This window comes from Cupressus sempervirens, chromosome 4, assembly GCF_028749045.1.
Source record: "Cupressus sempervirens isolate cs-2001-9-10 chromosome 4, ASM2874904v1, whole genome shotgun sequence".
Lineage (NCBI taxonomy): Eukaryota > Viridiplantae > Streptophyta > Pinopsida > Cupressales > Cupressaceae > Cupressus > Cupressus sempervirens.
Window position 1 is genome coordinate 446,186,950 of NC_143121.1, and position 16,901 is coordinate 446,203,850.

Below are 16,901 nucleotides of genomic sequence, written 5' to 3' on the forward strand. Positions count from 1 at the left end.
ACTCCACCTCATATGTATTCTCTGAATCATGTTTCTTCAAAATTTTGTAGGGGCCAAATTTCTTCATCTTCATCTTGTTGTAGGTACCCATTGGAAAACATTCCTTCCTCAAATATACCATAACCTAATCTCTAATGTGGAACTCCTTATGTCTTCTCTTTTGATCTACCCTAAACTTATACTATAGGCTCATCTTGGTAATATGTACTCACATCTCCTCATGTACATTCTTGATATTTTTAGTAAAGTCTTTTGCCTCAACACTTATCCTCTCTCCTTGCTCCATTTTCCTTAGCTCTAGTGCAATCCTTGGACTACTCCCATACACAATTTGGAATGGTGATTACTAGTGCTTCTATTTACAAAATTATTGGAAGAAATTTTTTCTTGTGGTAGAATCAAATCCCATCCCTTGGGCTTATCTCCTACTAAATACCTTAGCAAATTGCCTAAGCTTCTATTCACTACTTTTGTTTTTCCATCAGTTTGTGGATGATGCGCATAACTAAACTTCAATTTTGTCTTCAACTTCTTCCACAAAGTCCTCCAAAAACACCACACAAATTTAGTATCTCTATCAGAAACAATATTTTTTTGGAGACCATGTAGCCTCACCACCTCTTTGAAAAGAAAATCTACAATATGCACTATGTCATGAGTCTTGTGGCATGGAATGAAATGTGCCATCTTGGAGAACCCATCAACCACCACAAATATTTAGTCATTACCCTTTTGTGTCCTTGGTAATCCAAGAACAAAATTCATACTTATGTCCTCCCAAGGCTTTGATGGAATAGGTAATGGCTAATAGAGTCCAATATTATGGCTAAATCCATTGGTTGTTTGACATACTTGATAACTTTGTACAAACTTCTTCACATCTTGTGAAAATTGAGGCTAAAAATAATGTTCTCTAATAATGGCAATGGTCTTATCTCAACCAAAGTATCTTGCCATCCCTCCACTGTGCTTCTCCTTGATCAAGTTCTCCCTCATGGAACTCCTTAGAATACACAATTGACCTCCCTTGAACAACATACCATCCTAAATCATGCAATCTAGCCACCTAGTCCTATCTAGAGTAATAGGTTCTTTACAAGCCTTCCAAACCTCCACAAAGTTAGAATCCTCAGGGTATAGATTCTTGAGTTCATCAAACCCAACCACTTCAACTTTCATTACTGCTAGCAACAACTATCTCATACTTAATACATCAACAACTCTATTAGACCTTCCACTTCTATGTTTCAATAGAAATGTATAGCTTTGCATGAAGTCTACCCATTTCAAATATCTCTGATTCAATTTACCTTGGCTATTTAGGTACTGCAATGCCTAGTGATCAGTATACAAGAAAAATTCTTTTGGCAAAAAATAATGCGTCCATTTCTTTAAGGCTTGAACTATTGCATAGAACTCCTAATCATAAATAGAGTACTTCTTCTTTGCATCATTCAATTTTTCACTAAAATAGGCAATAAGTTTACCTTCTTGGCTCAATATAGCCCTAATAACACTACCACTAGAATTACAATCCACTTGGAACACTTTGTTGAAATCTAGAAGTACCAACATAGGTTGCTCTGTGACCTTCTTTTTCAACAATTCAAAACTCCTTGTAGTTCATGTAGTCCACTTGAATTATTTTCTATCCCCCCTCATTGTTTTAGTTAGGGGTGCACATATACTACAAAAATTCTTGATAAACTTCCTATAAAAACTAGCCAGATCATGGAATGACCTCACCTCAGTAGCAGACCTTGGAGTAGGCCATTCCAAGATGACCTTCACCTTCTCTGGGTCCATCTTGAGACCCTTAGCTGATACAACAAACCCCAAATAGACTAATTTCCTTTTGATGAAGCTACACTTCTTCAAATTAATCAAAAATTTCTCTTCCCTCAACCTTTTAAGGAAACTATGAATTTTTAATAAATGTTCATCCAAAGACTTATTGAAAATCAAAATATCATCTAGATAGACAATAATAAATTTTCCCAAAAAATTCTTTAGTGCCTTATTCATAAGCTGCATGAAGGTACTTGGTGCATTAGTCAGTCCAAAGGGCATGAATAACCACTCATATAGACCATCCTTGGTCTTGAATGCTATCTTCCACTCATCTCCCTCTCATATCCATGTCTAGTGATAACCACTTTTGAGATCTATCTTTGTGAAGTATTGAGCTCCACTCAAATAGTCCATAAGATCATCCATCTTGGCAAGGGAAATTAATACTTCATGGTTATTCTATTTATGTTTCCAGTAATGTAGGTATTGCACATGGACTCAAGCTCTCTTGAATCAAACCTTTCCTCAATAGCTCCTAAACTTGAATGTTTAGCTGTTTTGTCTCATTAGGAGTCATCCTATGAGCAGCCTTGTTAGGAAAACTAGCTCCAGGGACTAAATCTATTTGATGACTAATTTGTCTTATTGGTGGCAACCCTTCTAGAATATTATCAGAGATGACATCTCCATACTCACTTTATAGACTTGAAACTTCAAGTGGAATTTCACTACTACCTTCCTTATCTTTTCTAGGAATTAAAGCATAATACATATGTTGATATTTCACGCCATCTGAAAAATTTCTTCCATCAACAAGACACACCCTAGCACTACTGCATACCTTTTTACCATCCTTTATCAAGGGCTTCAATTTGTGGTGAACTTCATCCTTTGTCAAAGAGTATGTATTTGCGTGACCATCATGTATAGCATGCCTATCAAACTACCATGGCCTTCCCAACAATAAATGGTAGATATCCATTGGAATGATTTCATAGAGAGCCTCATCATGGTAACTCAAAATCTTGAACTTTACCAAATATTACTGACTAACCAGGACCTTATGATCATCCTACACCCAAGAAATTTGATAGGGTTGGGGGTGTTTCTCCCTCCTACACTTTAGCTTTGAGACCATCTCCTCTGACATCAAGTTATCAGTGCTTTCACCATCAACAATCACATCACAACACTTACCCTTGCACTTGTACCTAGTATGAAAAAATTCCTCCTTTGTCCAAGTTTAGTCTCACTACGCAGTAAGACCCTTTCATTAACTAGAACCTCTCCTCTTTTTGTATCCTCTCAATGTGATGATTGTGCATCATCATCCACATGAGCAACCCTTTCTTGATCATTAGCTCTCCTATCTATCCTTCCTTGGCATTGAGGGCATTCAAAGGTATGATGACCTTCTTCATTACAATAAAAATAGGTACGACAAAAGCCTACTCTTCCTAATGTATGCATGAACTTGTGGGCCTTTGAACCTCTCACACACTTCAATGTGGTCCTTACTTGCGGATTCATCCTAGAATGAACATGAGAGGGTTCATCCAAGAGGTCTGATAGTGCGACCTATTGCCTTCTATCTAGGTGCATTTTTCCTACTTATGCTCTCAAATTTGAGGTACAGGCAATCAGACCATGCTAGAATGAAGGATTTAAATGCAATTAAGCCTATATGTGTGCAATTAGTCTAAATGATTATGAAATTAATCTAAGAACATAATAAATAGAATTAACTAAATGAATGCATATTAATTCTAAATGATATTAATCTAAGAAGATGAGAGCTTTATGAAAGTATTAAACTTAAATACAATTCAGTAGTAATTCAATAGCAATTCCATTCAACCTCTGTAATGAGAAATTATGAGTCCGTTAAATAGAATTCCTAGAATCCATCAATGGTTGAGATCAATTCGGATGAATAGTTAGGATTAGATAGAAGATTTAGTTGAAATGGAAACTTCCTTGTGCAGGTGAGGTGAACTATTTATAATCTAAGTGTGATGAGTAGTCAACTGAACTTGTCAAAAGTGTGAGAGTAAGTTAATTGAGTTGATTCTAATTTTAAGAAGTAGTTCACTCAAAGTTTCCATTTAGAATTGAAAGAGGATTTTGAAGATATTATTTAATTTAATAAAGTGAGATATGATCTCATAAATGCATTTTCTATTTAATTGAATAACCATATTCAATTAATGAAAATAAGCATAATTATTAAATAAAATAAATTTAATCTCTTAGTACATTAGCCTTTAGGTGATAATTTAATTTAACTAAAGTATAAATACTTAATAATTAAATTAAATCTTAATCAGTAGGTTTAATGTGACTAATATGAGTCAATACTTTAGGAATTAAATAGATGTCTTGATTAATGCAAATTTAGGGTTTTTTGCATTTGACTATTAAGTCAAATAGTGAATATCAAAATAAGAATTACCTAATGACATAGGACTTAAAATCAATCAGAATAGAATATAATTGGTATCATGGCAATGAGCCAATTTCAGGGTATTACATTTTTCCCCTCTTTGAATGAATGTGTGAGAAACACGTTCATTTCAAAGAAAAATTAAAAATCATGATGCGAAGATGAGATTGGTTCCAAAGTTGTTGATATAGAGACCAATTGATAAGCTTTTTAAGGACCATCTCCAGAATGAAGATTAATCCCAAGGAATCCAAGAAAAGCACCTAGATATCCAAAATGATAAGCATTCTAAAGGTTTCCATCAAAATGAAGTTTAACCTTTAAGGATCTAGACAGAGCATCTAGATACCTAAGATTGATAAGCATTTAAAAGATTATCTCCAGAACAGAGCTTAATCTTTAAGGATCCAGATAGAACACCTAGATACCCAAAGTTGATAAGCATTTAAAAGATTGTCTCTAGAACATAGCTTAATCTTTAAGGATCCAAATAGAACATATAGATACTTGAAATTGATAGCATTTAAAAGATTATCTCCATAATGGATCTTAATATTTAAGGATCTAGATAGAACATCTAGATACCTGAGAGTGATAACTATTTAAAAGATTATCTCCAGAATGGAGCTTGATCTTTAAGGATCCAGATAGAACATCTAGATACCTGAGAGTGATAAGCATTTAAAAGATTATCTCTAGAATAGAGCTTAATCTTTAAGGATCTAGATAGAACATCTAGATACCTAAATTAAAAAAAAGATAGCTAGATCAAAATTATGAGTCATAGACTCATCCCTAGAATAAGGCTTGACTCTCAAGAGTCAAGTTTTAGATTGTCTTGATACCTTTACTCAACCGATGACAAGATGAAATAGATGAAAAAGATGCCAGAAAGAGGGAAACAAGATGTCCCTACTGATGAGATGCCTCAAATGATGAGGACATAAGATGGGAACAAAATGCCTCGAGCAATAAAGATTTAGATTGATTTGAATTTCAAGTTCAATGATGTAATCATCTTGCCCCCTTGGGAGTGGAATCGAAAGATGACACACCAAAATTGTGATGTGAAGTAGTATGTTGAGAGATACAGAAGAAATCTAAGATTCAAGAGAATGTAGAAGAGATCAAAATGATCAGAAGAAAATTTAGAGTCAATTCGACATGATTTTGAGGTCTAGAAGACCAAGTTTGACCAAAAGTTGACCAAAGTTGACCACAGTTGACTTTTTGCAAAATGAATTTTGAAAATTTAAAGAATTTTTAGTTGAAAAGATTCCAAGAATCATAAAGTATTAGAAAATCTGGACTGTACAAGCATTCGATTGTATCAGTCCCAAAATTTTAAAATGTGTTTTTGGGCTACTTAAGTTTGTCAGATTTTGAATTTGATCTCGAAAATGGATTTAGAACGATCAAATTAACCAAAGGGTGATTTTCAAAAAAATTGGAGCACTTTGAAAAATTAGGTCAAACCCTATATAAGGGCCCAAGGGGTCATTTTCAATTCATTTGCACCTATTGTCTTTAGTGAATGAGAGCTCTAAGAGGAAGATGGCAGTAAACGTGAGATATCACCATTTTGAGTGCTCTTGATGATGTAATTGGCTAATGAACTATGGACCACTAGTGAGTGATCGATAACCGTCCTTTGTAATTTTTTTGTCACACTTTTTGAGGTCATTTATTGCATGTTTAGCATGTTTGTAGGAAGTCCCAATTGGTCTTTGTGCGAGACTGTCCTTTCTTGCACAAAGGCAATCTCTTCTCACATGAAGATATGCCAACCCGACATATCTTTGCACTCATTAGTGGGGATTCTAATGTGGGAGATACCCACTTCTCGTGCGAAGAATGTGAGAATTTTGCATGGGTGGTTGTCACCTTTCATGTGAGACTGTCTCTCTTCACGCAAAAACTTGTTCCTTTACGCGGGGTTTTGATCGCTCACATGGGCTCGCATTTCTTCATGTGAGGACTTGTTTTCTCATGCGAAGATGCACAATATTGCGTGAAGAAATGAATTCTTGCACAAAGAAATATATCCTTGTACAAAAACCCATGACAACAGTGTAGTAAAAATTTGTATTTGTTTACATTTTTAGCTTGATTTTTGCATTCTTTTCTTCGTCGTTTTGATTTGTTGATCAAGTACTAACTATTTTCTTGTTGCTATTATTGCTCATGTTTGTAGGAGTTATTCGATGATGTTTCATTCAGATCCCATTATCTGCCATATGGGGCTTTGTTGGAGAGTCTAGATGTGGTCAACATGGCTCATATTGATAGATTGGGGCTCACTTCTTTATGCCAAATCCTAGCATTGTTGGTGAATCATGGCTCATTGACTACCACGGTAGAGCATTTCCATTAGGAAATGAACACCTTCCACTTGCTACAGGGAGAGATGACTATGACTCCCGAGGAAATAAATAGGATCTTGTGCATACCATTTCATGGGCTGAGAATATCATATGACACAGTGCCCCAGGTAGGTATAGAGAGCTTGTGTGCCATTTTTCAGAGGGAGCTAGCTATTGGATGAGCTCATCCACACATATGGGCAGACACACAGATTGGCCACGGTTTTAGCCATATTCATCAGCTGCTTCTTGTTACCCGACAAAGTGTAGCACAGACTAGAGTGTGGATGGGGGATCATGCTTTAGAGGATGTTGGATTCTCTAGAGAGATTTAGATGGGGCCAATGCATGCTCGTCCATATGTTTTATGAGATGCATGAGATTGTATACCACGAGTGAAAGAGTATGGCCACTAGTGTGTATGTTCTACAGGTCTGGGCATGGGAGCATCTTCCAACCACACGACCTATTTTTGAGGATGCCCAGGAGCCTATAGAGCCATATATTTGCAGATATAGAGGGCAAATTACCTAGGTAGGCCTAGCTAAGATAGAGCATAGGTGGGCCCATATCGATGACCTGGTCTCCATCATATGGTGGCCCTAGCAAGAGACAAAGGATTGGGATGACATTCCCAGAGAGTTGGGATGGATGTTTTGTTCATGGCCACTGGTGGGGAGAATGATGTAGATTATTGAGTAGTTCACTATTAGTAGGGTATGGAGATAGTATGGGAGGAAACAAGACATCTCCCAAGAGTTTTGTGCCTACGTGCGAGTCGCGAAGGATCTTACATAGGGGTGGCTAATGAGGCTAGATGCAGGGTGGTCTATGATTGATGTGTGCAACCTAGTTGCAACACAGTGGGACTACCATCTAGAGGTAGAAGAGGCAAGGGTGATGCTAGAATATCAGGGATATCTTATCGATAACCCCTTCCCACGGTTCATAGATCCCCTAGGGGGAGTAGCTCCAGCCCTACAATAGGCACCAACATAATAGCAACAAGTTCCCTCATAGTAGGCTCCCTAGAAGTAGGCACCATAGGGCCCACTATAGGTAGAGATCCCTACACAATATATGGGATTGGATCTTAGGGCTAGGGGTAGTAGCAGAGGGCAGAGATGGCAACAGAGGCTAAGGGTAGAGGAGCAGACACCCATAGAGTAGGCACTCGAGATGCTCGATGAGGAGATGCAGGACCAGCCTGTCATAGGATCCTAGGATGTGTTTTTACAACAAAGAGATTGCATTTGATAGGCTTCTCAACATATTAGAGTGCTATAGATTGTGATAGCAGTGAGGGATGCACGACTGGCTGAGAAGGATCAAGAAATCTTGAGACAGCAGGAGCAGGTATAGACAACCGAGTGGAGGGGAGAGATGTTGCAGGATGAGGTTAGATTGCAAATGGCCCAAGCATCTTATTACTTCTCAGCATACTCTATAGTTGTGCTCGATGAAGCTCAGCAGGTGCCATGATTTTTCCAGTATGACACAGATTTTGGGGGTGCACATCCTCCTACGAGACTAGATATGCCACCTCCTCCCTCTCCTCCAGCTACTAGGGGTGATCGTGCGGGGCACAACTAGCTATTGATTGCTTTTATCCCTGATTTTGATTCTGGCTATGTATCTATTGGTGCGCCAGCACCATTTTGTATCATTTTTGACCGATAGCACTTGAGTAGCACTCATTTTTTGTATAGACACATTTTTGATATACATATATATGAGATTTTGAGCTGAGTATCCCTGCATACATGTCATTGTCAGTGTTTGTGCTTTACTTTCACCAATGGCACTTTTCTTATTATTTTTTTTTTTGTATTTTTTGTATTTTTTAATTTTTTTGTATTTTTGGATTTTTTCAATTTTTTTGGTGTTACGAAGGCACATATTGCTAGGTTTTCACCAGGGTAATGATTTTTTTTAAGGACTTTTTCTGATTTTTAGGATTTTTTTCAGGAAATATAGATATGTACAAAGAGCTACTGATATTGGATCAACTGTAAAATTGCTTTAGGAGGAGAGTGTTGATAGGTTCCTTGAGCACTTCTCCATCAGTTGTGGAAAGCTGATAGGTGTCAAATCCATAGACTATAGTAATGATGTAAGGATCGAGGCAGTTTGGTTCAAACTTCCCTTTTTGGATTTGTTGTTGTTGATTCTTAGGGTTCTCTCTCAGGATGAGATCACCTAGCTGGAAGTCACGTGGCCTAACCTTTTTGATTGTAGCTTCTTGACATTCATTGTTGATAGGCTCACAGATGATCACACACCACTTGTTGACATTCATCCAGTAACACTAGCTCTTGAAGCCAAGCTATCTGGTAATCATCATTAGTAATAAGGCCCTTCATAGAGATTCTCAAGGTAGGAATCTCAACCTCTATTGCAAGCACAACATTCACTCCATACACCAAAGAAAAGGGAGTTGTACCCATTGGAATCTTGATACTTGTCCTGTATGCCCACAAGGCTAGATTAATTTGGATATGCCAGTCTCTCCCTAATTTTCTAATTGTGTGATGAAGGATTTTGAGGATTGCCTTATTGGATGCCTCAGCTTGGCCATTACCCTAGGGGTAATAGATAGAAGAGAAATGTTGTGTGATTTTGGATTTCTTGCATAGTTCTTTGAAGTCTTTGTTCTTGAATCATCCTCCATTGTCAATAATGATTGAGGATGGTACACCATATCTATAGATGATGTAGTTTGTGATACAAAGAGCTATAATTTTTCTAGTGGTAACTATGAGAGGTGCTGCCTCTACCCACTTTGTGAGTTAATTTGTAGCTGTGATAATGAACTTATGTCCATTAGAAGAGGTTGGGTGAATTTGACCCACCAATTCAAAGGCCCATTTTTGAAATGGCCATGTTGTAGTAGATGGAATCAACTCTCTAGCTAGAGTGTGGATTAGATTCCCATGAAGCTGACACTACTTACAGGATCTACCATACTTAATAGCTTCTTTCTCCATTTTAGGCCAATAGTAACCAACTCTAAGGAGTTTGTGAGCTAGTGTCAGGCCATTTGAGTGGGATTCATAAATGCCCTTGTGAACATCAATTAGTGTGCATTTGGACTCTTCAGGTTCTAAACACCTAAGGAATGTTCCGTCGAGACCTCTCTTACACAGATCATCAGCAATAATGACATACTGTAAAGCATTACAGGTTAGATAATGTTTCTCATTCTGAATTAGACCTTCTAGAATGGTTTGATTATGGAGATAAGGATAGATGTGATGGTAACGAGATGACTCTTGCCCTACAATAGAATAGATCATCCTAGAATCAGGGGTGTTGTAGGTTGGGTAGTGTAACGCTTCCACCAAGAACTCATGTCGAAGATCATTTTCAAGCATCTATAGCAAGGAGGCCAAAGTAGCCATGGCATCAGCCACTTTATTATCTACTTGTGGAACTTGCTAGAAGGTAATGTGCACAAAATACTTCTTCAAGTCATCAACCATGCACTTGTAAGGAATTAGTTTTTCATCATTTGTTTGGTACACATCATTAACCTGATTGATGACAAGCTAAAAGTCACCAAAGATGTCTAACTAATCAACTCTGTATTTGGCTGCAATTTTCATGCCATTGATCAAAGCCTTGTATTCAAAAATGTTGTTTGTACAAGGAAACAAAATCTTGTATGCTTTGGGAAATGAATATCTTTGTGGTGTTATGAAGAGTAATCCAGCACCAGATCCCTGTTGTGTGAAGGACCCATCGAAGAAGATGACCCACGTTTGGTGTGTGAGTGTCAAGATTGACTCATCAGAGAAATCAATGTTCATTAGTAGAAGACTCTACATAGGTGCATTAGCCAACTGATTTGCAATCACCTATCCCTTGATAACTTTGCATTCAACATATTGGATGTCAAACTCACTGAGTATCATAACTCACTTAGCCAATCTTCTAGTGAGAGCTACCTTACTGAGCAAGTACTTTAGTGGATCTATTTTAGCCACGAGCCATGTAGTGTGGGCAAGCATGTAGTGTCTCAACCTCTAGGAAGTAAAGACAAATGCCAATCAAGCTTTCTCAATGATGTTGTAGTTCCTCTCATAAGAGATCAGTGTGTGACTCAAGTAGTAAATAACTCTCTCTTTGTTGTCATTGTCTTCTTGAGCCAATATGATTTGCAAAGATGTTTTAGTTGTTGAAATGTACAAAAGAAAAGGCTTCCCATGGATAGGAGGCATCAAGATTGGAAAATTGACAAGATATTATTTGATCTGTGTTAAGCTTTGCTCACAATCCTGGTCTAATTGAATTTCACACCCTTATGCAAAGTCTTTGTGAAGGGTTTTGATATATCTACCAATTGTGAGATAAACCTATGAATAGGCCTACCTTGTAGACCTCTCATTTGACTAATGTTTTGAGGTGGTGGCATATCCATTATTGCTTGTACTTTCTCTAGATCCATCTCAATTCCTTTTGTAGAGATGATGTGATTTAGGAGCATCTTAGGTTGCCTTGTTATCCTACTCTTTTTCTTTTTTTTTTTGTTGCAGTTAGTATCAAGCTCCTATCGCACTCTTAAGGTGTCAATTTCCTGTTGCACTCTTTAAGTGCCAAGCTCCTATCGCACTCTTCAGGTGCTGAGTTCCTGTCGCACTCTTCAAGTGTTGAGTTCCTGTCACACTCTTCAGGTGTTGAGTACTGTAGCACTCTTCAAGTGCTGAGTTCCTATCGCACTCTTCAGGTGCCAAGTTACTATAGCACTCTTTAGGTGCCGAGTTACTGTAGCATTCCTTCAGGTGCCGAGTTACCTAGTGTATGTCAAGTGCTAGTATTTGGACGTGATTTCTGCGAGCTGACTTGTGGGAATTATTTCATTTGTGACATTTAATTTAAGATCTTTTCTTGGGATGAGTCCAGACCATTTTTGGGTCGGCCCTCCTCTTATGTAATGTTCTAGAATTTTCTGTAAGCCATTTTGGAAAGTATAAATAGAGAGTTTAGGCTTAGAGCTAGGAGGGTTTTTAGAAAGGAATTTTTTGGGAGCAGAACTGAAAGTGTGAATTTGTTGTTGGATCTTTGAATGTGAATGTATGGTAATTGGTCATAACCTAGAAGGCCTCACAACTCGACATGTATGAAGATATTTTAATGAATCAATAGAAGTATTTCCCTCTTCTCCTTCTTTGGTTGCTATCCACTTGTGTTTGCTTCTGTTGTGTTTACTCTTGTAGGGTGGTTTGGATAGTTGGGTGAGCCTTTGGCCTTGGTTATTCATCCTTTTCTTGTGTCAGTTGGTATAAGAGCTTGAGGTTCATCCTTGTGGAGATTGGATTGTGTAGAACCTTGATTTGGATTTGGTTGAAGGGTGGTAGATCTGTGGATTTGACCTATAACTTGTAGAGGGTTATGATCTTGCAGGAACCTGATTTGTAAAGATGGTTTGTGGTAGAGGAAATAATGTTGATAATGCTATATTGGATCAATTGAGAAAAATTGCAGCTAGATTAGATGTTGTGGAGATAGCCCAAAGGAGAGGAGCACATCTTGATGATGTAAGTGATGATGAAGCAGTAGCACCAAACCATAATCTAGAACCTGAAGAAGACCAAGATGAAGCAAGATTGTTGAGAGTATTGTCTAGAGTGAATTCAAAGCCTGCTATAGAAGTTGTTCCTTATGATGGAAAATTGGACACCAATGCTGTGCTAGATTGGATCTTTGATATGGAGAAGTTCTTTTAGTATGAAAATGCTCATGATAATAGAAAGGTGAAGATTGTAGTCACTAGGTTGAAAGGCCATGCATCATTACGGTGGGAACACTTGCAAATTGATAGACAAAGGAGAGGAAAGGAGAAGATCAGAACTTGGCCAAAGATGGTGAACAAGGTAAAGAAGAATTTTCTTCTTGCTGATTACCAAGTTAGCTTGTTGAGAAAGATGCAAAATCTGAAACAAAAAGACATGACTATGAAAGAGTATACTGAGGAATTCTATAGACTAGACATTAGATCTAGACATGTGGATGATGATGTTGAGAAAATTGCAAGGTACATTTGAGATCTGGAATACAAAATGAAATAAGTTTTGTGAAGCTGGAAAGTGTAGAAGAAGCATATTAATATGCCTTGAAAGCTAAGGAGATCTTGACAAAGAAGCATGAACAAAGACAGAGAGGTAGAGGTGGTAGGTTCCAGAGAGGTAGAGGTAGATCTTATGGAGAAAGTGGTAGATCTAAAAGTTCTGTGCAGGATAAAGGCAGATTTGAATGGAAGAATGATGAAAAAGGCAAGACTCAATGGAAAAGTGGTAATTCTTACCAAGGAGGCACTAATTCTTACCAAGGAAGAGGTAATTCTTATTCTAGAGGTGGATTTCATGGTAATTGTTTTAGATGTGGCAAAGAAGGGCATCGATCCTTTGAATGTAGATCTTCTGAAGGTGGAAAAAATAATAGAAATGCTATGATTCAAGAAGAGGAAGAGGGTTCACCAAGTAGACCTAAGGCTGGAGAAAATTTGATGGTGAGAAGAACCTTATGCAATAAGGGAAGTGATGAGGAACCTATTTTAAGGAGAAGTCTTTTCAAGACAAGATGTAAGATGGCTGGAAAATGCTGTAAAGTGATCATTGACAGTGGAAGTTCTACAAATTTGGCATCAAAAGAGCTGGTTACAAAGTTGTAGTTGTAGAGGCTGAAACATCCCAAACCTTATCATGTTTCATGGATCAAAGATGAGCATAAGATATTGGTAAGTGAGCAATGCCTTGTGAAGTTAAAAAATGGACATTATTTTGATGAAGTTTTGTGTGATATTATGCCCATGGATTGTTGTGATATTTTGTTGGGTAGACCTTGGCAATATGATAGATATGTTGTACATGATGGAAGATTGAATCAATATACTCTCTAGGTAAATGGGAAGAAACAAACATTGTTACCTTTGATGGAAGTTCCAGATGAGGTTAATTGTATTGCTATAAAAATTTGCATGGTTAATGGGAAACAATTTGAAAAAGAAGTGAAAAAGAATCAAGTTTGTTTTACTATAATTCCAAGAAAACCAAGTTTTTTCAATCAAGACCGAGTGCCAAAAAATAATGTTAACCGAGTGCCAGTCAGTGGTGACCGAGTGATATATGGTAGTATTGACCAAGTGCGAAGAGAAATTGTAGAGTTGTTGAATGAGTATAAAGAAATTATTGCTGAAGATATTCCTGATGGTTTACACCCAATAAGAAGTATAAGTCATTGTATGGATTTGATTCCTGGAGCTAGTTTTCCAAACAAAGCACCATATAGATTGACACCCACAGAGAATGAAGAACTTAACAGACAAGTGCATGAACTATTATAGAAAGGTTTGATTAGAGAAAGCTTGAGTCCATATGTTTTACCTACTATATTAGCACCTAAAAAGAATGGAGAATGGAGAATGTGTACTGATTCTAGAGCCATTAACAAGATAACAATGAAATATAGGTTTCCTATGCCAAGAATGGATGACATAATGGATTGTTTGAGTGCAGCAAAGTATTTTACCAAGATTGATTTGAAGAGTGGCTATCATCAGATCAAAATCAGAGAAGGTGATGAATGGAAGACTGCTTTCAAGACAAAAGATGGTTTGTATGAATGGTTGATTATGCCTTTTGGTCTGACTAATGCACCTAGTACTTTCATGAGGTTGATGAATGAAGTTTGAAAAAGATTCTTGGGTAACTTTGTGATCATTTATTTGGATGATATTTTGATATTTAGTAAGACTAAGGAAGAACATCTTGAGCATATTAGGCAAGTATTGCAGAGGTTGAAAGAGGATAAGTTATTGATTAATCTGAAAAAAGTGTTCTTTTATGCAAGAAGAGATTGTGTATTTGGGGTTTGTGATTTCAGCTGATGGTTTGAAGATGGATCCTGAAAAGGTTAAAGCAATTTTGGAATGGCCTACACCTGAGAATGTGAGTGAGGTAAGATCATTTCATGGTTTGGCTAGTTTTTACAGAAAGTTTATAAAAAATTTCAGTACTGTTTGTAATGCTATGACTGAAACAATGAGGGGAGATAAAAAGGAATTCAAGTGGATGCATGGAGCTGATAGGAATTTTGAGACTTTGAAACAAAGGGTTGCTAAATTACCTGTATTGGCTTTACCTGATTTCAACAAAGTATTTCAAGTTGAATGTGATGCAAGTGGTAATGCAATAGGAGCTGTATTAAGTCAAGAAGGTACGCCTATTGCTTTATTTAGTGAAAAGTTGAATGATGCTAAAAGGAAATATTCTGTGTATGATCAAGAATTCTATGCCATTGTTCAAGCATTGAAGAAATGGAGACATTATTTAATGCCTAAGGAGTTTGTGTTGTATACTGATCATAAAGCTTTACAATACTTGGGAAGTCAACATAAATTGAATCAAAGACATATGAAGTGGGTTGTGTATTTGCAAAGTTTTACATTTGTGATCAAGCATAAGAGTGGAGTTACTAACAAAGTTGCTGATGCATTGAGTAGAAGACATTCTTTGTTGACTGAAATGAAGGTTGAAGTTCTTCATTTTGATGAGATGAAAGAGTTATATGATGCTGATCCTGATTTTTCTAAGGCATGGAGAGAGTGCAGAGCACCAAATCTAACAGATCACATAAGTAAGTATGATGGTATTTTATTCAAGAAGGTATGTTGTTCAAAGGTATTCAGTTGTGTATTCCTAGAAGTCCTATGAGGTTGAATTTGATTAAAGAAAAGCATAGTTGTGGATTAGTTGGACATTTTGGAATTGATAAGACATTGAATTTGCTGAAAGAGAAATATTATTGGCCACAAGTGGATAAGGATGTTCATAAATTTGTAAATATTTGTGGAGTTTGTCAAGTTGCAAAGGGAGTGAGTCAAAATACTGGTTTGTATACACCTATTACTGTTCTTGAGAAACCATGGACTGATATCAGTATGGATTTTGTTCTTGGATTGCCTAAAATGGTGAAGGGGTATGATTCCATATTTGTTGTAGTGGATAGATTTTCTAAGATGGCTCATTTCATACCATGTAAGAAGACATCAGATGCAAAGCATGTTGCTGAACTTTTCTTTAAAGAGATTGTGAGATTGCATGGATTACCAAGAAGCATTATTTCAGATAGAGACAGTAAGTTTCTTGGTTATTTTTGGAAGATTTTGAGGAAGAAGATGGGTACTGAGTTGAAGTTTAGTTCTACATTCCATCCACAAACAGATGGACAGACATAGGTTGTGAATAGAAGCTTGGGTAATTTGTTGAGATGTTTAGTTGGGAATAAATCAAGCAATTGGGAGATGGTATTGGCACAAGCTGAATTTGCATATAACAATTCTGTGAATAGGAGTATAGGGAAGACACTTTTTGAGATTGTTACTGGAATGCATCCTAGAGGTATATCAGATTTGAGAGATGTTGTTGGTGAAGAAAAGAAAAGCACTGCAGGAGAAGAATTTGCTGATTTTATGGAGTCCTTGCATAAAGAAGTGAAGTTGAGGTTGGAACAAAGTAATCAGAAGTATAAGGAGAATGCTGATCAGTCTAGAAGACACCATGATTTTCAAGTTGGTGATGAAGTGATGGTTCATCTAAAGAAAGGAAGATTCCCAGTTGGAACATATAGCAAGTTGAAGATGAAGAAATTTGGACCGTGTAAGATCTTGAAGAAGTTTGACAGTGGTAATGCTTATGAAGTTGAGTTACCTGATGACATGGATATATCTCCTATATTTAATATTGCTGATTTGTATAAGTATCATGAGTCAAAAGAAATAGATTGAGGAAGTTGAACAGATATTGGATCAGAGAGTTGGCAAGAGTACAAGAGGAAAATATTACTATGAATATTTGGTGAAGTGGAAGAACAGACCTATTGAAGATGCTTCATGGATCTCTCAATTTGAGTTGGATTCAGCTCAGGGTGGGACATCTCAATGATTTCGGAGAATCATTTCTTCTAACCCTGGTTGTTTGATGTAGGAGCATCCTAGGTTGCCTTGTTATCCTACTCATTTTTTTTGGGTTCTTTTTGCAGTTAGTGTTGAGCTCCTATCGCACTCTTCAGGTGCCGAGTTACTATCACACTCTTCAGGTGTTGAGTTCTTGTCGCACTCTTTAGGTGCTAAGTTCCTATCACACTCTTCAAGTGCTGAGTTCCTATCGCACTCTTCAGGTGCCGAGTATTGTAGCACTCTTTAGGTGCCAAGTACTGTAGCACTCTTCAAGTGTCGAGTTCCTGTCACACTCTTTAGGTGCCAAGTTACTGTAGCACTCTTCAGGTGCTGAGTTACTATAGCATTC